The sequence below is a fragment of the Sus scrofa genome, chromosome 17 (genome assembly GCF_054392235.1).
Source record: "Sus scrofa isolate SSC_HxYL_T2T_F1_AM1 chromosome 17, Sscrofa_HxYL_maternal_Yorkshire_Landrace_v2.0, whole genome shotgun sequence".
In the NCBI taxonomy this organism is placed as follows: domain Eukaryota; kingdom Metazoa; phylum Chordata; class Mammalia; order Artiodactyla; family Suidae; genus Sus; species Sus scrofa.
The window spans coordinates 38,653,982-38,676,170 of NC_139399.1; positions in this window are offsets into that span (position 1 = coordinate 38,653,982).

The window sequence follows — 22,189 nt, forward strand, 5'->3', positions numbered from 1 at the left end:
CTGTGGCTCTGGCATAGGCCAGCAGCTGCAGCTCCGATTAGACCCCTAGCCTGGGAACCTCCATATGCTGCGGGTGTGGCTCTAGAAAAGGCAAAAAAAAAAAAAAAAGACAAAGAAAATTACATCAGCCTCCACTCTGACCTGGCTTGAGGCAAGATTTTTCCTTGGGGGTGAATGAAAGGAACGAGAGGCTCAGATGGAAGAAATTGAAGGAAATGTTCAGACAGCTCACAAGAGACCAGTCCCTCTGGGATGGATGCAGCCTGCCCACCAAGGAACCTTGGGGTTTCCACTCCCCATTCACCTCTACTCACCTGCCCAGTTTTCCAGATGCCAAAGACAGTGCAGGTCTGATTCGGGAACGTTGCTTGCACAGTAGGCAAGGCACATACCTCTGGGTTCAGGTTCTTCTTCCTCTGCAGAATCCCAGGGACCTTGGGTATCTGAACGGTCTGACAGTGACCCACAGATAGAAAGGCCGAGCAATGTCCTTTCTCTCAGGTGAGGTCATTGAGACTGGGGAGCCAGAGCCGACCTGGAACCTACCCCTGCTTGCTAGGCACGTCCTGGATGGGATCCACCAGCCCCATCTCCAACCCTGGCTCTGTGCTGGCACATGCCAGGATCAAGCAGCTGCCGGCCTCTGCCGGCGCTCTGGCGCCCTCTGGTGGCCATGCCCTCTGATAACACCTCAGAGCCTTCCTCTGGCCTCCTGACCCAATCCAGGGATGGAGGGCACTAGGTTTGTGCACCTGACAGCTGCTTTCCAACGCCTCTCCCTTTAAGGACCACCATGTGCCACCTGACAGAGGGCGGTATCTCCGTCTCAAAGTCTCCCAGGGCACTCCGCCCCCTTTTCTGACACCACGACTCTATGTCCATCAGCCCAGTGGTCCCACTTCAAGATAGGTCGCCAACTGCAAAGTCCTCTGCCCACTTTAACACACGTGACCTAGTCTTGGCTACGATTCTTTCACTTCCGGGTGACTGACAGGAAGCACTGGCTCAAGGAGAAAAATGAAAAGGAATTCTGGGGATAAGTTGTGGAGCCAGAACCCAGGGAGGAGCACAGCCTGGCCAGCCAAAAAACACCGCTGCTTCTACACACTTGATTCAGATCCCCAAGCACTGCTTTCCTGATGCCACGCCCGAGTGAAGCCGGATTCTCGAAAACTGTGTGCCCAGGACCCAAACCAAATACTTTTGGATGCATCCACACACCGCTGAAGAATCCAAAGGCAGTCAGATCCCAGATCATTTCATCTTTGTGCTCCACCAGCAGTATGGAGAGGACTCTCACTCATGAAGGGAGAAGTGTGTACCCACTATCAGGAGATGCATTTTTTGTTTGTTTGTTTTTGGTCTTTTTGCCATTTCTAGGGCCGCTTCTGCTGCATACGGAGGTTCCCAGGCTAGGGGTCTAATCGGAGCTGTAGCCGCCGGCCTACACCAGAGCCACAGCAATGTGGGGTCTGAGCTGCGTCTGCGACCTACAGCACAGGTCGCGGCAACGCCGGATCCTTAACCCACTGAGCAAGGCCAGGGATCGAACCTGCAACCTCATGGTTCCTAGTTGGATTCGTTAACCACTGAGCCACGATGGGAACTCCAGGAGATGCATTTTGGACCGAGAGTCAGAAGCAACCGGTCACTCCCCTCTCCTCACTGGGTCACGTCCTCGGGGTTCCACCAGTGCCGTCTCCAACCCCAACCCTCAGCCTGGGAGTGCTGACACCAAGCAGCAGGTGGGCAATGTCAGGGGCTCCTCGTCCTCGAGCGGCCCTTCCCTCTGCCGACAATTCCCATCCCATCCTTCCGCCTCCCAGTGGTGCCCGGTTCTGTCTGCCCTTCTCATGAGCACCCGTGAGCCTACCTTGGCCCTCCTCCCTTTCTCAGAAAAATCCAGAGCCTCACGGAGGGTGGTCTTTCTCTCTCAAAGTCTCCCATATCCCTCACTGCACCCTATCAGCAGCCCTGGACAACCATCAGTTGAACACACTATGAGTCAGGAAACTGGCTTTAACTTATTTCGCCACCTCTATCCTGCTTAGCGCCCCCCGCCCCGCCCCGCCCCCGATGTTATGGGACCTGGCGTTAGGTAAGATTCTCCTTCCGGGGTGTACCAAGGAAGGGACAGGCTCAGATGGAAGAAAAACAAGGAAGTTTTCAGAGGATCCCAAAGAGACAGGTCGCTGGGGGATGGATACAGCCTGCCCACCAAGGAACCGCTGCTTTTCCACTGCCTGTTGCCCACCACCCTCCTGCCCCCACCTTGTTCCAGATGCCAAACACGGGGTACGCATGATCATGGAACCCTGCCTGCCCAGTAGCCAAGCCGACTACCTCTGGCTTCCGTTTTCTGCCTCTGCAGAGTGCAAAGGCAGTCAGAAATTTTGACGGCCTATCCAAGGGTCAGTGTCTGGGTGAAACTGACCCACACATGGGAAGGCAGAACAAGGTCCTTCCTGTCAGGTGAGGCAATTGAGACTGGAGAGTCAGGGGCTGCCTGTGGCCTCCTCCTCCTCCTCACGGGACACCTTCTGAGGGACCCACCCACTCTCATCTCTGAGCCTGGGAAGCGCCAACACCAAGCATCTGCGGGGCTTGGCTGGCCCTTTGGCGCCGTCTGGCGGCCCTCCTCCTTAACGACAACTCAGCGCCTTCCTGCCGCCTCCTGAACAAACCTATGGCCTGACTGCACTGGGCTTGTGCACCTCAGAGCCGATTTAATTCTTCCTCCCATTCCTAGAACAACCGAGCACCTGCCAGGAAGGGGAGTATTTCTCTCTGAAAGTCAGCCCTGGCCCTCACCCTTCCCTACCCCCCCTTCAGTACCCCTCTTAGTCAATGAGCTGAACGCATGCCACATCACCTAACTGGATTTCAGTGAATCAGCCTTTATCAGGCTCCTCTCTTGACTTCTGTGACTTGGCTTGAGGTAAGATGTTCCCCCCCCCTCCTTGGGGGTGCACAAAAGAAGGGAGAGGCGCCTACGGAAGAAAAATAAGCCACTCTTCAGAGAACCCTCTTCAGAGACAGGTTTCTGGGCTGGAAACTGCCTGGCCACCCGAGGCTCTCTGCTTTTACCCTTTCCCTTCATGTCCAGCAGCCCAGCTCTCCTAGGCCAACACTGTGCATGCCTGGCTCTGGAAACCTGCGTGCCAAATACTCAAACTAAGGGCTCGTAGGTCTAGAGGTCTACTTCTGGAGAATCCAAAGGCAGTCAGACCCCCTGACTCCCGGGCCAATGGTGTGGACTTTGGGCTACCTGAGCCAACTGAAAGTGACCCAAATATGTTCAAGGCAGAACCATTTGCCTTTTACCAGGTGAGCCGGTTTAGTCTGGAGAGTCAGAGGCGACCTGTAACCTACCCCTCCTTGCTGGACACCTCCTGAGGGGTGGGGTTGGGGTCCACCCATTCTCATCTCCGACCCCATCGTTGAGCCTGGAAATGCCAGCACCAAGCAGCTGCTGGGCTCGGCTGGCGCTTCGGCACCCTCTGGCGACCGTTCTCTCCAACAACAACTCAGAGCCCTTCCTCCTGCCTCCTGCCTCCTGGACAATGCCATGGGCTGCCCTGGGCTTGTGACCCTCAGATCCGATGTAATTCCTCCTCTCCCTCTAAGGACGACTGAGCGAGCACCTTCCAGGAAGGGGGGATTCCTCTCACAACATTAGCCGGGCCATTCCCTCCTCCCCACCCCTCAGCACTCTGGTCAGTCATCAGCCAAAAATCAGTCCAAGTCTGGCAACTGGATGCCAATTCCATCAGCCTCCCCTCTGAATTTATGTGACCTGGCTTGAGGTAAGTTTTTCCCTTAGGAGTGAAAGAAGGAAGGGAGATGCGCAGATGGAAGAAACTGACGGAACTGTTCAGGGAACTCACAAGACACCAGTCTCTTTGGGATGGATGCAGCCTGCCCACCAAGGAACCTTGGCTTTGCCACTCTCCATTCACCACCACCCACCTGCCCAGGTCCCAGATGCTAAACATGGGGCAGGCCTTGTCCTGGAGCAGTGCCTGCCCAGCAGCCAAGCCAGCAGCTGTGAGGCTGTGTTTCCTGCCTCTGAGTATCCAAAGGCACTTAGCGCTTTTGACAGTGTGTCCACGTGCCTGGACTTTGGGCTACCCCAGCTGTCTGAAAGCGACCCAGAGATGGGAAGGCAGAACAAGGTCTTTCCTGGCAGGCGAGGTAATTTAGCCTGGAGAGTCGGGGGCGGCCTGGAACCTAAGCCTCCTCCTCGCCAGACACCTCCTGAAGGATCCACCCATCCTTCCCATCTCTGAGCCTGCAAGTGCCAACCCCAAGCAGCTGCTGGGCTTGGCTGGCACTTTGGCGCCCTCTGGTGGCCACGCCCTCTAATAACAACTCAGAGCCCTTCCTCCTGCCTCCTGAACAAAGCCAGGGGCTGCTCCGGGCTTGTGAACCTCAGATCCGATGTAATTTCTCCTCGCCCTCTAAGAACGACCAAGCACCTTCCAGGAAAGGGGGAGATGTCTCTCACAAAATCAGCCTGGGCACTCCGTCCCCTCCTATCCCTCAGCACTCCGGTTAGTCATGAGCCGAACCCACTCCACGTCAGGTACCTGGATGTCAATTACATCAGCCTCAGGAGTTCCTGTCGTGGCTCAGTGGTTACCGCATCTGACTAGGAACCATGAGACTGCGGATTCGGTTCGATCCCTGGCCTTGCTCAGTGGCTGAAGGATCTGGTGTTGCCATGAGCTGTGGTATAGGTTGCAGACTTGGCTCAGATCCTGCGTTGCTGTGGCTCTGGCATAGGCCAGCAGCTGCAGCTCCGATTAGACCCCTAGCCTGGGAACCTCCATATGCTGCGGGTGTGGCTCTAGAAAAGGCAAAAAAAAAAAAAAAAAAGACAAAGAAAATTACATCAGCCTCCACTCTGACCTGGCTTGAGGCAAGATTTTTCCTTGGGGGTGAATGAAAGGAACGAGAGGCTCAGATGGAAGAAATTGAAGGAAATGTTCAGACAGCTCACAAGAGACCAGTCCCTCTGGGATGGATGCAGCCTGCCCACCAAGGAACCTTGGGGTTTCCACTCCCCATTCACCTCTACTCACCTGCCCAGTTTTCCAGATGCCAAAGACAGTGCAGGTCTGATTCGGGAACGTTGCTTGCACAGTAGGCAAGGCACATACCTCTGGGTTCAGGTTCTTCTTCCTCTGCAGAATCCCAGGGACCTTGGGTATCTGAACGGTCTGACAGTGACCCACAGATAGAAAGGCCGAGCAATGTCCTTTCTCTCAGGTGAGGTCATTGAGACTGGGGAGCCAGAGCCGACCTGGAACCTACCCCTGCTTGCTAGGCACGTCCTGGATGGGATCCACCAGCCCCATCTCCAACCCTGGCTCTGTGCTGGCACATGCCAGGATCAAGCAGCTGCCGGCCTCTGCCGGCGCTCTGGCGCCCTCTGGTGGCCATGCCCTCTGATAACACCTCAGAGCCTTCCTCTGGCCTCCTGACCCAATCCAGGGATGGAGGGCACTAGGTTTGTGCACCTGACAGCTGCTTTCCAACGCCTCTCCCTTTAAGGACCACCATGTGCCACCTGACAGAGGGCGGTATCTCCGTCTCAAAGTCTCCCAGGGCACTCCGCCCCCTTTTCTGACACCACGACTCTATGTCCATCAGCCCAGTGGTCCCACTTCAAGATAGGTCGCCAACTGCAAAGTCCTCTGCCCACTTTAACACACGTGACCTAGTCTTGGCTACGATTCTTTCACTTCCGGGTGACTGACAGGAAGCACTGGCTCAAGGAGAAAAATGAAAAGGAATTCTGGGGATAAGTTGTGGAGCCAGAACCCAGGGAGGAGCACAGCCTGGCCAGCCAAAAAACACCGCTGCTTCTACACACTTGATTCAGATCCCCAAGCACTGCTTTCCTGATGCCACGCCCGAGTGAAGCCGGATTCTCGAAAACTGTGTGCCCAGGACCCAAACCAAATACTTTTGGATGCATCCACACACCGCTGAAGAATCCAAAGGCAGTCAGATCCCAGATCATTTCATCTTTGTGCTCCACCAGCAGTATGGAGAGGACTCTCACTCATGAAGGGAGAAGTGTGTACCCACTATCAGGAGATGCATTTTTTGTTTGTTTGTTTTTGGTCTTTTTGCCATTTCTAGGGCCGCTTCTGCTGCATACGGAGGTTCCCAGGCTAGGGGTCTAATCGGAGCTGTAGCCGCCGGCCTACACCAGAGCCACAGCAATGTGGGGTCTGAGCTGCGTCTGCGACCTACACCACAGGTCGCGGCAACGCCGGATCCTTAACCCACTGAGCAAGGCCAGGGATCGAACCTGCAACCTCATGGTTCCTAGTTGGATTCGTTAACCACTGAGCCACGATGGGAACTCCAGGAGATGCATTTTGGACCGAGAGTCAGAAGCAACCGGTCACTCCCCTCTCCTCACTGGGTCACGTCCTCGGGGTTCCACCAGTGCCGTCTCCAACCCCAACCCTCAGCCTGGGAGTGCTGACACCAAGCAGCAGGTGGGCAATGTCAGGGGCTCCTCGTCCTCGAGCGGCCCTTCCCTCTGCCGACAATTCCCATCCCATCCTTCCGCCTCCCAGTGGTGCCCGGTTCTGTCTGCCCTTCTCATGAGCACCCGTGAGCCTACCTTGGCCCTCCTCCCTTTCTCAGAAAAATCCAGAGCCTCACGGAGGGTGGTCTTTCTCTCTCAAAGTCTCCCATATCCCTCACTGCACCCTATCAGCAGCCCTGGACAACCATCAGTTGAACACACTATGAGTCAGGAAACTGGCTTTAACTTATTTCGCCACCTCTATCCTGCTTAGCGCCCCCCGCCCCGCCCCGCCCCCGATGTTATGGGACCTGGCGTTAGGTAAGATTCTCCTTCCGGGGTGTACCAAGGAAGGGACAGGCTCAGATGGAAGAAAAACAAGGAAGTTTTCAGAGGATCCCAAAGAGACAGGTCGCTGGGGGATGGATACAGCCTGCCCACCAAGGAACCGCTGCTTTTCCACTGCCTGTTGCCCACCACCCTCCTGCCCCCACCTTGTTCCAGATGCCAAACACGGGGTACGCATGATCATGGAACCCTGCCTGCCCAGTAGCCAAGCCGACTACCTCTGGCTTCCGTTTTCTGCCTCTGCAGAGTGCAAAGGCAGTCAGAAATTTTGACGGCCTATCCAAGGGTCAGTGTCTGGGTGAAACTGACCCACACATGGGAAGGCAGAACAAGGTCCTTCCTGTCAGGTGAGGCAATTGAGACTGGAGAGTCAGGGGCTGCCTGTGGCCTCCTCCTCCTCCTCACGGGACACCTTCTGAGGGACCCACCCACTCTCATCTCTGAGCCTGGGAAGCGCCAACACCAAGCATCTGCGGGGCTTGGCTGGCCCTTTGGCGCCGTCTGGCGGCCCTCCTCCTTAACGACAACTCAGCGCCTTCCTGCCGCCTCCTGAACAAACCTATGGCCTGACTGCACTGGGCTTGTGCACCTCAGAGCCGATTTAATTCTTCCTCCCATTCCTAGAACAACCGAGCACCTGCCAGGAAGGGGAGTATTTCTCTCTGAAAGTCAGCCCTGGCCCTCACCCTTCCCTACCCCCCCTTCAGTACCCCTCTTAGTCAATGAGCTGAACGCATGCCACATCACCTAACTGGATTTCAGTGAATCAGCCTTTATCAGGCTCCTCTCTTGACTTCTGTGACTTGGCTTGAGGTAAGATGTTCCCCCCCCCTCCTTGGGGGTGCACAAAAGAAGGGAGAGGCGCCTACGGAAGAAAAATAAGCCACTCTTCAGAGAACCCTCTTCAGAGACAGGTTTCTGGGCTGGAAACTGCCTGGCCACCCGAGGCTCTCTGCTTTTACCCTTTCCCTTCATGTCCAGCAGCCCAGCTCTCCTAGGCCAACACTGTGCATGCCTGGCTCTGGAAACCTGCGTGCCAAATACTCAAACTAAGGGCTCGTAGGTCTAGAGGTCTACTTCTGGAGAATCCAAAGGCAGTCAGACCCCCTGACTCCCGGGCCAATGGTGTGGACTTTGGGCTACCTGAGCCAACTGAAAGTGACCCAAATATGTTCAAGGCAGAACCATTTGCCTTTTACCAGGTGAGCCGGTTTAGTCTGGAGAGTCAGAGGCGACCTGTAACCTACCCCTCCTTGCTGGACACCTCCTGAGGGGTGGGGTTGGGGTCCACCCATTCTCATCTCCGACCCCATCGTTGAGCCTGGAAATGCCAGCACCAAGCAGCTGCTGGGCTCGGCTGGCGCTTCGGCACCCTCTGGCGACCGTTCTCTCCAACAACAACTCAGAGCCCTTCCTCCTGCCTCCTGCCTCCTGGACAATGCCATGGGCTGCCCTGGGCTTGTGACCCTCAGATCCGATGTAATTCCTCCTCTCCCTCTAAGGACGACTGAGCGAGCACCTTCCAGGAAGGGGGGATTCCTCTCACAACATTAGCCGGGCCATTCCCTCCTCCCCACCCCTCAGCACTCTGGTCAGTCATCAGCCAAAAATCAGTCCAAGTCTGGCAACTGGATGCCAATTCCATCAGCCTCCCCTCTGAATTTATGTGACCTGGCTTGAGGTAAGTTTTTCCCTTAGGAGTGAAAGAAGGAAGGGAGATGCGCAGATGGAAGAAACTGACGGAACTGTTCAGGGAACTCACAAGACACCAGTCTCTTTGGGATGGATGCAGCCTGCCCACCAAGGAACCTTGGCTTTGCCACTCTCCATTCACCACCACCCACCTGCCCAGGTCCCAGATGCTAAACATGGGGCAGGCCTTGTCCTGGAGCAGTGCCTGCCCAGCAGCCAAGCCAGCAGCTGTGAGGCTGTGTTTCCTGCCTCTGAGTATCCAAAGGCACTTAGCGCTTTTGACAGTGTGTCCACGTGCCTGGACTTTGGGCTACCCCAGCTGTCTGAAAGCGACCCAGAGATGGGAAGGCAGAACAAGGTCTTTCCTGGCAGGCGAGGTAATTTAGCCTGGAGAGTCGGGGGCGGCCTGGAACCTAAGCCTCCTCCTCGCCAGACACCTCCTGAAGGATCCACCCATCCTTCCCATCTCTGAGCCTGCAAGTGCCAACCCCAAGCAGCTGCTGGGCTTGGCTGGCACTTTGGCGCCCTCTGGTGGCCACGCCCTCTAATAACAACTCAGAGCCCTTCCTCCTGCCTCCTGAACAAAGCCAGGGGCTGCTCCGGGCTTGTGAACCTCAGATCCGATGTAATTTCTCCTCGCCCTCTAAGAACGACCAAGCACCTTCCAGGAAAGGGGGAGATGTCTCTCACAAAATCAGCCTGGGCACTCCGTCCCCTCCTATCCCTCAGCACTCCGGTTAGTCATGAGCCGAACCCACTCCACGTCAGGTACCTGGATGTCAATTACATCAGCCTCAGGAGTTCCTGTCGTGGCTCAGTGGTTACCGCATCTGACTAGGAACCATGAGACTGCGGATTCGGTTCGATCCCTGGCCTTGCTCAGTGGCTGAAGGATCTGGTGTTGCCATGAGCTGTGGTATAGGTTGCAGACTTGGCTCAGATCCTGCGTTGCTGTGGCTCTGGCATAGGCCAGCAGCTGCAGCTCCGATTAGACCCCTAGCCTGGGAACCTCCATATGCTGCGGGTGTGGCTCTAGAAAAGGCAAAAAAAAAAAAAAAAAAGACAAAGAAAATTACATCAGCCTCCACTCTGACCTGGCTTGAGGCAAGATTTTTCCTTGGGGGTGAATGAAAGGAACGAGAGGCTCAGATGGAAGAAATTGAAGGAAATGTTCAGACAGCTCACAAGAGACCAGTCCCTCTGGGATGGATGCAGCCTGCCCACCAAGGAACCTTGGGGTTTCCACTCCCCATTCACCTCTACTCACCTGCCCAGTTTTCCAGATGCCAAAGACAGTGCAGGTCTGATTCGGGAACGTTGCTTGCACAGTAGGCAAGGCACATACCTCTGGGTTCAGGTTCTTCTTCCTCTGCAGAATCCCAGGGACCTTGGGTATCTGAACGGTCTGACAGTGACCCACAGATAGAAAGGCCGAGCAATGTCCTTTCTCTCAGGTGAGGTCATTGAGACTGGGGAGCCAGAGCCGACCTGGAACCTACCCCTGCTTGCTAGGCACGTCCTGGATGGGATCCACCAGCCCCATCTCCAACCCTGGCTCTGTGCTGGCACATGCCAGGATCAAGCAGCTGCCGGCCTCTGCCGGCGCTCTGGCGCCCTCTGGTGGCCATGCCCTCTGATAACACCTCAGAGCCTTCCTCTGGCCTCCTGACCCAATCCAGGGATGGAGGGCACTAGGTTTGTGCACCTGACAGCTGCTTTCCAACGCCTCTCCCTTTAAGGACCACCATGTGCCACCTGACAGAGGGCGGTATCTCCGTCTCAAAGTCTCCCAGGGCACTCCGCCCCCTTTTCTGACACCACGACTCTATGTCCATCAGCCCAGTGGTCCCACTTCAAGATAGGTCGCCAACTGCAAAGTCCTCTGCCCACTTTAACACACGTGACCTAGTCTTGGCTACGATTCTTTCACTTCCGGGTGACTGACAGGAAGCACTGGCTCAAGGAGAAAAATGAAAAGGAATTCTGGGGATAAGTTGTGGAGCCAGAACCCAGGGAGGAGCACAGCCTGGCCAGCCAAAAAACACCGCTGCTTCTACACACTTGATTCAGATCCCCAAGCACTGCTTTCCTGATGCCACGCCCGAGTGAAGCCGGATTCTCGAAAACTGTGTGCCCAGGACCCAAACCAAATACTTTTGGATGCATCCACACACCGCTGAAGAATCCAAAGGCAGTCAGATCCCAGATCATTTCATCTTTGTGCTCCACCAGCAGTATGGAGAGGACTCTCACTCATGAAGGGAGAAGTGTGTACCCACTATCAGGAGATGCATTTTTTGTTTGTTTGTTTTTGGTCTTTTTGCCATTTCTAGGGCCGCTTCTGCTGCATACGGAGGTTCCCAGGCTAGGGGTCTAATCGGAGCTGTAGCCGCCGGCCTACACCAGAGCCACAGCAATGTGGGGTCTGAGCTGCGTCTGTGACCTACACCACAGGTCGCGGCAACGCCGGATCCTTAACCCACTGAGCAAGGCCAGGGATCGAACCTGCAACCTCATGGTTCCTAGTTGGATTCGTTAACCACTGAGCCACGATGGGAACTCCAGGAGATGCATTTTGGACCGAGAGTCAGAAGCAACCGGTCACTCCCCTCTCCTCACTGGGTCACGTCCTCGGGGTTCCACCAGTGCCGTCTCCAACCCCAACCCTCAGCCTGGGAGTGCTGACACCAAGCAGCAGGTGGGCAATGTCAGGGGCTCCTCGTCCTCGAGCGGCCCTTCCCTCTGCCGACAATTCCCATCCCATCCTTCCGCCTCCCAGTGGTGCCCGGTTCTGTCTGCCCTTCTCATGAGCACCCGTGAGCCTACCTTGGCCCTCCTCCCTTTCTCAGAAAAATCCAGAGCCTCACGGAGGGTGGTCTTTCTCTCTCAAAGTCTCCCATATCCCTCACTGCACCCTATCAGCAGCCCTGGACAACCATCAGTTGAACACACTATGAGTCAGGAAACTGGCTTTAACTTATTTCGCCACCTCTATCCTGCTTAGCGCCCCCCGCCCCGCCCCGCCCCCGATGTTATGGGACCTGGCGTTAGGTAAGAGTCTCCTTCCGGGGTGTACCAAGGAAGGGACAGGCTCAGATGGAAGAAAAACAAGGAAGTTTTCAGAGGATCCCAAAGAGACAGGTCGCTGGGGGATGGATACAGCCTGCCCACCAAGGAACCGCTGCTTTTCCACTGCCTGTTGCCCACCACCCTCCTGCCCCCACCTTGTTCCAGATGCCAAACACGGGGTACGCATGATCATGGAACCCTGCCTGCCCAGTAGCCAAGCCGACTACCTCTGGCTTCCGTTTTCTGCCTCTGCAGAGTGCAAAGGCAGTCAGAAATTTTGACGGCCTATCCAAGGGTCAGTGTCTGGGTGAAACTGACCCACACATGGGAAGGCAGAACAAGGTCCTTCCTGTCAGGTGAGGCAATTGAGACTGGAGAGTCAGGGGCTGCCTGTGGCCTCCTCCTCCTCCTCACGGGACACCTTCTGAGGGACCCACCCACTCTCATCTCTGAGCCTGGGAAGCGCCAACACCAAGCATCTGCGGGGCTTGGCTGGCCCTTTGGCGCCGTCTGGCGGCCCTCCTCCTTAACGACAACTCAGCGCCTTCCTGCCGCCTCCTGAACAAACCTATGGCCTGACTGCACTGGGCTTGTGCACCTCAGAGCCGATTTAATTCTTCCTCCCATTCCTAGAACAACCGAGCACCTGCCAGGAAGGGGAGTATTTCTCTCTGAAAGTCAGCCCTGGCCCTCACCCTTCCCTACCCCCCCTTCAGTACCCCTCTTAGTCAATGAGCTGAACGCATGCCACATCACCTAACTGGATTTCAGTGAATCAGCCTTTATCAGGCTCCTCTCTTGACTTCTGTGACTTGGCTTGAGGTAAGATGTTCCCCCCCCCTCCTTGGGGGTGCACAAAAGAAGGGAGAGGCGCCTACGGAAGAAAAATAAGCCACTCTTCAGAGAACCCTCTTCAGAGACAGGTTTCTGGGCTGGAAACTGCCTGGCCACCCGAGGCTCTCTGCTTTTACCCTTTCCCTTCATGTCCAGCAGCCCAGCTCTCCTAGGCCAACACTGTGCATGCCTGGCTCTGGAAACCTGCGTGCCAAATACTCAAACTAAGGGCTCGTAGGTCTAGAGGTCTACTTCTGGAGAATCCAAAGGCAGTCAGACCCCCTGACTCCCGGGCCAATGGTGTGGACTTTGGGCTACCTGAGCCAACTGAAAGTGACCCAAATATGTTCAAGGCAGAACCATTTGCCTTTTACCAGGTGAGCCGGTTTAGTCTGGAGAGTCAGAGGCGACCTGTAACCTACCCCTCCTTGCTGGACACCTCCTGAGGGGTGGGGTTGGGGTCCACCCATTCTCATCTCCGACCCCATCGTTGAGCCTGGAAATGCCAGCACCAAGCAGCTGCTGGGCTCGGCTGGCGCTTCGGCACCCTCTGGCGACCGTTCTCTCCAACAACAACTCAGAGCCCTTCCTCCTGCCTCCTGCCTCCTGGACAATGCCATGGGCTGCCCTGGGCTTGTGACCCTCAGATCCGATGTAATTCCTCCTCTCCCTCTAAGGACGACTGAGCGAGCACCTTCCAGGAAGGGGGGATTCCTCTCACAACATTAGCCGGGCCATTCCCTCCTCCCCACCCCTCAGCACTCTGGTCAGTCATCAGCCAAAAATCAGTCCAAGTCTGGCAACTGGATGCCAATTCCATCAGCCTCCCCTCTGAATTTATGTGACCTGGCTTGAGGTAAGTTTTTCCCTTAGGAGTGAAAGAAGGAAGGGAGATGCGCAGATGGAAGAAACTGACGGAACTGTTCAGGGAACTCACAAGACACCAGTCTCTTTGGGATGGATGCAGCCTGCCCACCAAGGAACCTTGGCTTTGCCACTCTCCATTCACCACCACCCACCTGCCCAGGTCCCAGATGCTAAACATGGGGCAGGCCTTGTCCTGGAGCAGTGCCTGCCCAGCAGCCAAGCCAGCAGCTGTGAGGCTGTGTTTCCTGCCTCTGAGTATCCAAAGGCACTTAGCGCTTTTGACAGTGTGTCCACGTGCCTGGACTTTGGGCTACCCCAGCTGTCTGAAAGCGACCCAGAGATGGGAAGGCAGAACAAGGTCTTTCCTGGCAGGCGAGGTAATTTAGCCTGGAGAGTCGGGGGCGGCCTGGAACCTAAGCCTCCTCCTCGCCAGACACCTCCTGAAGGATCCACCCATCCTTCCCATCTCTGAGCCTGCAAGTGCCAACCCCAAGCAGCTGCTGGGCTTGGCTGGCACTTTGGCGCCCTCTGGTGGCCACGCCCTCTAATAACAACTCAGAGCCCTTCCTCCTGCCTCCTGAACAAAGCCAGGGGCTGCTCCGGGCTTGTGAACCTCAGATCCGATGTAATTTCTCCTCGCCCTCTAAGAACGACCAAGCACCTTCCAGGAAAGGGGGAGATGTCTCTCACAAAATCAGCCTGGGCACTCCGTCCCCTCCTATCCCTCAGCACTCCGGTTAGTCATGAGCCGAACCCACTCCACGTCAGGTACCTGGATGTCAATTACATCAGCCTCAGGAGTTCCTGTCGTGGCTCAGTGGTTACCGCATCTGACTAGGAACCATGAGACTGCGGATTCGGTTCGATCCCTGGCCTTGCTCAGTGGCTGAAGGATCTGGTGTTGCCATGAGCTGTGGTATAGGTTGCAGACTTGGCTCAGATCCTGCGTTGCTGTGGCTCTGGCATAGGCCAGCAGCTGCAGCTCCGATTAGACCCCTAGCCTGGGAACCTCCATATGCTGCGGGTGTGGCTCTAGAAAAGGCAAAAAAAAAAAAAAAAAAAAAAAGACAAAGAAAATTACATCAGCCTCCACTCTGACCTGGCTTGAGGCAAGATTTTTCCTTGGGGGTGAATGAAAGGAACGAGAGGCTCAGATGGAAGAAATTGAAGGAAATGTTCAGACAGCTCACAAGAGACCAGTCCCTCTGGGATGGATGCAGCCTGCCCACCAAGGAACCTTGGGGTTTCCACTCCCCATTCACCTCTACTCACCTGCCCAGTTTTCCAGATGCCAAAGACAGTGCAGGTCTGATTCGGGAACGTTGCTTGCACAGTAGGCAAGGCACATACCTCTGGGTTCAGGTTCTTCTTCCTCTGCAGAATCCCAGGGACCTTGGGTATCTGAACGGTCTGACAGTGACCCACAGATAGAAAGGCCGAGCAATGTCCTTTCTCTCAGGTGAGGTCATTGAGACTGGGGAGCCAGAGCCGACCTGGAACCTACCCCTGCTTGCTAGGCACGTCCTGGATGGGATCCACCAGCCCCATCTCCAACCCTGGCTCTGTGCTGGCACATGCCAGGATCAAGCAGCTGCCGGCCTCTGCCGGCGCTCTGGCGCCCTCTGGTGGCCATGCCCTCTGATAACACCTCAGAGCCTTCCTCTGGCCTCCTGACCCAATCCAGGGATGGAGGGCACTAGGTTTGTGCACCTGACAGCTGCTTTCCAACGCCTCTCCCTTTAAGGACCACCATGTGCCACCTGACAGAGGGCGGTATCTCCGTCTCAAAGTCTCCCAGGGCACTCCGCCCCCTTTTCTGACACCACGACTCTATGTCCATCAGCCCAGTGGTCCCACTTCAAGATAGGTCGCCAACTGCAAAGTCCTCTGCCCACTTTAACACACGTGACCTAGTCTTGGCTACGATTCTTTCACTTCCGGGTGACTGACAGGAAGCACTGGCTCAAGGAGAAAAATGAAAAGGAATTCTGGGGATAAGTTGTGGAGCCAGAACCCAGGGAGGAGCACAGCCTGGCCAGCCAAAAAACACCGCTGCTTCTACACACTTGATTCAGATCCCCAAGCACTGCTTTCCTGATGCCACGCCCGAGTGAAGCCGGATTCTCGAAAACTGTGTGCCCAGGACCCAAACCAAATACTTTTGGATGCATCCACACACCGCTGAAGAATCCAAAGGCAGTCAGATCCCAGATCATTTCATCTTTGTGCTCCACCAGCAGTATGGAGAGGACTCTCACTCATGAAGGGAGAAGTGTGTACCCACTATCAGGAGATGCATTTTTTGTTTGTTTGTTTTTGGTCTTTTTGCCATTTCTAGGGCCGCTTCTGCTGCATACGGAGGTTCCCAGGCTAGGGGTCTAATCGGAGCTGTAGCCGCCGGCCTACACCAGAGCCACAGCAATGTGGGGTCTGAGCTGCGTCTGCGACCTACAGCACAGGTCGCGGCAACGCCGGATCCTTAACCCACTGAGCAAGGCCAGGGATCGAACCTGCAACCTCATGGTTCCTAGTTGGATTCGTTAACCACTGAGCCACGATGGGAACTCCAGGAGATGCATTTTGGACCGAGAGTCAGAAGCAACCGGTCACTCCCCTCTCCTCACTGGGTCACGTCCTCGGGGTTCCACCAGTGCCGTCTCCAACCCCAACCCTCAGCCTGGGAGTGCTGACACCAAGCAGCAGGTGGGCAATGTCAGGGGCTCCTCGTCCTCGAGCGGCCCTTCCCTCTGCCGACAATTCCCATCCCATCCTTCCGCCTCCCAGTGGTGCCCGGTTCTGTCTGCCCTTCTCATGAGCACCCGTGAGCCTACCTTGGCCCTCCTCCCTTTCTCAGAAAAATCCAGAGCCTCACGGAGGGTGGTCTTTCTCTCTCAAAGTCTCCCATATCCCTCACTGCACCCTATCAGCAGCCCTGGACAACCATCAGTTGAACACACTATGAGTCAGGAAACTGGCTTTAACTTATTTCGCCACCTCTATCCTGCTTAGCGCCCCCCGCCCCGCCCCGCCCCCGATGTTATGGGACCTGGCGTTAGGTAAGATTCTCCTTCCGGGGTGTACCAAGGAAGGGACAGGCTCAGATGGAAGAAAAACAAGGAAGTTTTCAGAGGATCCCAAAGAGACAGGTCGCTGGGGGATGGATACAGCCTGCCCACCAAGGAACCGCTGCTTTTCCACTGCCTGTTGCCCACCACCCTCCTGCCCCCACCTTGTTCCAGATGCCAAACACGGGGTACGCATGATCATGGAACCCTGCCTGCCCAGTAGCCAAGCCGACTACCTCTGGCTTCCGTTTTCTGCCTCTGCAGAGTGCAAAGGCAGTCAGAAATTTTGACGGCCTATCCAAGGGTCAGTGTCTGGGTGAAACTGACCCACACATGGGAAGGCAGAACAAGGTCCTTCCTGTCAGGTGAGGCAATTGAGACTGGAGAGTCAGGGGCTGCCTGTGGCCTCCTCCTCCTCCTCACGGGACACCTTCTGAGGGACCCACCCACTCTCATCTCTGAGCCTGGGAAGCGCCAACACCAAGCATCTGCGGGGCTTGGCTGGCACTTTGGCGCCGTCTGGCGGCCCTCCTCCTTAACGACAACTCAGCGCCTTCCTCCCGCCTCCTGAACAAACCTATGGCCTGACTGCACTGGGCTTGTGCACCTCAGAGCCGATTTAATTCTTCCTCCCATTCCTAGAACAACCGAGCACCTGCCAGGAAGGGGAGTATTTCTCTCTGAAAGTCAGCCCTGGCCCTCACCCTTCCCTACCCCCCCTTCAGTACCCCTCTTAGTCAATGAGCTGAACGCATGCCACATCACCTAACTGGATTTCAGTGAATCAGCCTTTATCAGGCTCCTCTCTTGACTTCTGTGACTTGGCTTGAGGTAAGATGTTCCCCCCCCCCTTGGGGGTGCACAAAAGAAGGGAGAGGCGCCTACGGAAGAAAAATAAGCCACTCTTCAGAGAACCCTCTTCAGAGACAGGTTTCTGGGCTGGAAACTGCCTGGCCACCCGAGGCTCTCTGCTTTTACCCTTTCCCTTCATGTCCAGCAGCCCAGCTCTCCTAGGCCAACACTGTGCATGCCTGGCTCTGGAAACCTGCGTGCCAAATACTCAAACTAAGGGCTCGTAGGTCTAGAGGTCTACTTCTGGAGAATCCAAAGGCAGTCAGACCCCCTGACTCCCGGGCCAATGGTGTGGACTTTGGGCTACCTGAGCCAACTGAAAGTGACCCAAATATGTTCAAGGCAGAACCATTTGCCTTTTACCAGGTGAGCCGGTTTAGTCTGGAGAGTCAGAGGCGACCTGTAACCTACCCCTCCTTGCTGGACACCTCCTGAGGGGTGGGGTTGGGGTCCACCCATTCTCATCTCCGACCCCATCGTTGAGCCTGGAAATGCCAGCACCAAGCAGCTGCTGGGCTCGGCTGGCGCTTCGGCACCCTCTGGCGACCGTTCTCTCCAACAACAACTCAGAGCCCTTCCTCCTGCCTCCTGCCTCCTGGACAATGCCATGGGCTGCCCTGGGCTTGTGACCCTCAGATCCGATGTAATTCCTCCTCTCCCTCTAAGGACGACTGAGCGAGCACCTTCCAGGAAGGGGGGATTCCTCTCACAACATTAGCCGGGCCATTCCCTCCTCCCCACCCCTCAGCACTCTGGTCAGTCATCAGCCAAAAATCAGTCCAAGTCTGGCAACTGGATGCCAATTCCATCAGCCTCCCCTCTGAATTTATGTGACCTGGCTTGAGGTAAGTTTTTCCCTTAGGAGTGAAAGAAGGAAGGGAGATGCGCAGATGGAAGAAACTGACGGAACTGTTCAGGGAACTCACAAGACACCAGTCTCTTTGGGATGGATGCAGCCTGCCCACCAAGGAACCTTGGCTTTGCCACTCTCCATTCACCACCACCCACCTGCCCAGGTCCCAGATGCTAAACATGGGGCAGGCCTTGTCCTGGAGCAGTGCCTGCCCAGCAGCCAAGCCAGCAGCTGTGAGGCTGTGTTTCCTGCCTCTGAGTATCCAAAGGCACTTAGCGCTTTTGACAGTGTGTCCACGTGCCTGGACTTTGGGCTACCCCAGCTGTCTGAAAGCGACCCAGAGATGGGAAGGCAGAACAAGGTCTTTCCTGGCAGGCGAGGTAATTTAGCCTGGAGAGTCGGGGGCGGCCTGGAACCTAAGCCTCCTCCTCGCCAGACACCTCCTGAAGGATCCACCCATCCTTCCCATCTCTGAGCCTGCAAGTGCCAACCCCAAGCAGCTGCTGGGCTTGGCTGGCACTTTGGCGCCCTCTGGTGGCCACGCCCTCTAATAACAACTCAGAGCCCTTCCTCCTGCCTCCTGAACAAAGCCAGGGGCTGCTCCGGGCTTGTGAACCTCAGATCCGATGTAATTTCTCCTCGCCCTCTAAGAACGACCAAGCACCTTCCAGGAAAGGGGGAGATGTCTCTCACAAAATCAGCCTGGGCACTCCGTCCCCTCCTATCCCTCAGCACTCCGGTTAGTCATGAGCCGAACCCACTCCACGTCAGGTACCTGGATGTCAATTACATCAGCCTCAGGAGTTCCTGTCGTGGCTCAGTGGTTACCGCATCTGACTAGGAACCATGAGACTGCGGATTCGGTTCGATCCCTGGCCTTGCTCAGTGGCTGAAGGATCTGGTGTTGCCATGAGCTGTGGTATAGGTTGCAGACTTGGCTCAGATCCTGCGTTGCTGTGGCTCTGGCATAGGCCAGCAGCTGCAGCTCCGATTAGACCCCTAGCCTGGGAACCTCCATATGCTGCGGGTGTGGCTCTAGAAAAGGCAAAAAAAAAAAAAAAAAAGACAAAGAAAATTACATCAGCCTCCACTCTGACCTGGCTTGAGGCAAGATTTTTCCTTGGGGGTGAATGAAAGGAACGAGAGGCTCAGATGGAAGAAATTGAAGGAAATGTTCAGACAGCTCACAAGAGACCAGTCCCTCTGGGATGGATGCAGCCTGCCCACCAAGGAACCTTGGGGTTTCCACTCCCCATTCACCTCTACTCACCTGCCCAGTTTTCCAGATGCCAAAGACAGTGCAGGTCTGATTCGGGAACGTTGCTTGCACAGTAGGCAAGGCACATACCTCTGGGTTCAGGTTCTTCTTCCTCTGCAGAATCCCAGGGACCTTGGGTATCTGAACGGTCTGACAGTGACCCACAGATAGAAAGGCCGAGCAATGTCCTTTCTCTCAGGTGAGGTCATTGAGACTGGGGAGCCAGAGCCGACCTGGAACCTACCCCTGCTTGCTAGGCACGTCCTGGATGGGATCCACCAGCCCCATCTCCAACCCTGGCTCTGTGCTGGCACATGCCAGGATCAAGCAGCTGCCGGCCTCTGCCGGCGCTCTGGCGCCCTCTGGTGGCCATGCCCTCTGATAACACCTCAGAGCCTTCCTCTGGCCTCCTGACCCAATCCAGGGATGGAGGGCACTAGGTTTGTGCACCTGACAGCTGCTTTCCAACGCCTCTCCCTTTAAGGACCACCATGTGCCACCTGACAGAGGGCGGTATCTCCGTCTCAAAGTCTCCCAGGGCACTCCGCCCCCTTTTCTGACACCACGACTCTATGTCCATCAGCCCAGTGGTCCCACTTCAAGATAGGTCGCCAACTGCAAAGTCCTCTGCCCACTTTAACACACGTGACCTAGTCTTGGCTACGATTCTTTCACTTCCGGGTGACTGACAGGAAGCACTGGCTCAAGGAGAAAAATGAAAAGGAATTCTGGGGATAAGTTGTGGAGCCAGAACCCAGGGAGGAGCACAGCCTGGCCAGCCAAAAAACACCGCTGCTTCTACACACTTGATTCAGATCCCCAAGCACTGCTTTCCTGATGCCACGCCCGAGTGAAGCCGGATTCTCGAAAACTGTGTGCCCAGGACCCAAACCAAATACTTTTGGATGCATCCACACACCGCTGAAGAATCCAAAGGCAGTCAGATCCCAGATCATTTCATCTTTGTGCTCCACCAGCAGTATGGAGAGGACTCTCACTCATGAAGGGAGAAGTGTGTACCCACTATCAGGAGATGCATTTTTTGTTTGTTTGTTTTTGGTCTTTTTGCCATTTCTAGGGCCGCTTCTGCTGCATACGGAGGTTCCCAGGCTAGGGGTCTAATCGGAGCTGTAGCCGCCGGCCTACACCAGAGCCACAGCAATGTGGGGTCTGAGCTGCGTCTGCGACCTACAGCACAGGTCGCGGCAACGCCGGATCCTTAACCCACTGAGCAAGGCCAGGGATCGAACCTGCAACCTCATGGTTCCTAGTTGGATTCGTTAACCACTGAGCCACGATGGGAACTCCAGGAGATGCATTTTGGACCGAGAGTCAGAAGCAACCGGTCACTCCCCTCTCCTCACTGGGTCACGTCCTCGGGGTTCCACCAGTGCCGTCTCCAACCCCAACCCTCAGCCTGGGAGTGCTGACACCAAGCAGCAGGTGGGCAATGTCAGGGGCTCCTCGTCCTCGAGCGGCCCTTCCCTCTGCCGACAATTCCCATCCCATCCTTCCGCCTCCCAGTGGTGCCCGGTTCTGTCTGCCCTTCTCATGAGCACCCGTGAGCCTACCTTGGCCCTCCTCCCTTTCTCAGAAAAATCCAGAGCCTCACGGAGGGTGGTCTTTCTCTCTCAAAGTCTCCCATATCCCTCACTGCACCCTATCAGCAGCCCTGGACAACCATCAGTTGAACACACTATGAGTCAGGAAACTGGCTTTAACTTATTTCGCCACCTCTATCCTGCTTAGCGCCCCCCGCCCCGCCCCGCCCCCGATGTTATGGGACCTGGCGTTAGGTAAGAGTCTCCTTCCGGGGTGTACCAAGGAAGGGACAGGCTCAGATGGAAGAAAAACAAGGAAGTTTTCAGAGGATCCCAAAGAGACAGGTCGCTGGGGGATGGATACAGCCTGCCCACCAAGGAACCGCTGCTTTTCCACTGCCTGTTGCCCACCACCCTCCTGCCCCCACCTTGTTCCAGATGCCAAACACGGGGTACGCATGATCATGGAACCCTGCCTGCCCAGTAGCCAAGCCGACTACCTCTGGCTTCCGTTTTCTGCCTCTGCAGAGTGCAAAGGCAGTCAGAAATTTTGACGGCCTATCCAAGGGTCAGTGTCTGGGTGAAACTGACCCACACATGGGAAGGCAGAACAAGGTCCTTCCTGTCAGGTGAGGCAATTGAGACTGGAGAGTCAGGGGCTGCCTGTGGCCTCCTCCTCCTCCTCACGGGACACCTTCTGAGGGACCCACCCACTCTCATCTCTGAGCCTGGGAAGCGCCAACACCAAGCATCTGCGGGGCTTGGCTGGCCCTTTGGCGCCGTCTGGCGGCCCTCCTCCTTAACGACAACTCAGCGCCTTCCTGCCGCCTCCTGAACAAACCTATGGCCTGACTGCACTGGGCTTGTGCACCTCAGAGCCGATTTAATTCTTCCTCCCATTCCTAGAACAACCGAGCACCTGCCAGGAAGGGGAGTATTTCTCTCTGAAAGTCAGCCCTGGCCCTCACCCTTCCCTACCCCCCCTTCAGTACCCCTCTTAGTCAATGAGCTGAACGCATGCCACATCACCTAACTGGATTTCAGTGAATCAGCCTTTATCAGGCTCCTCTCTTGACTTCTGTGACTTGGCTTGAGGTAAGATGTTCCCCCCCCCTCCTTGGGGGTGCACAAAAGAAGGGAGAGGCGCCTACGGAAGAAAAATAAGCCACTCTTCAGAGAACCCTCTTCAGAGACAGGTTTCTGGGCTGGAAACTGCCTGGCCACCCGAGGCTCTCTGCTTTTACCCTTTCCCTTCATGTCCAG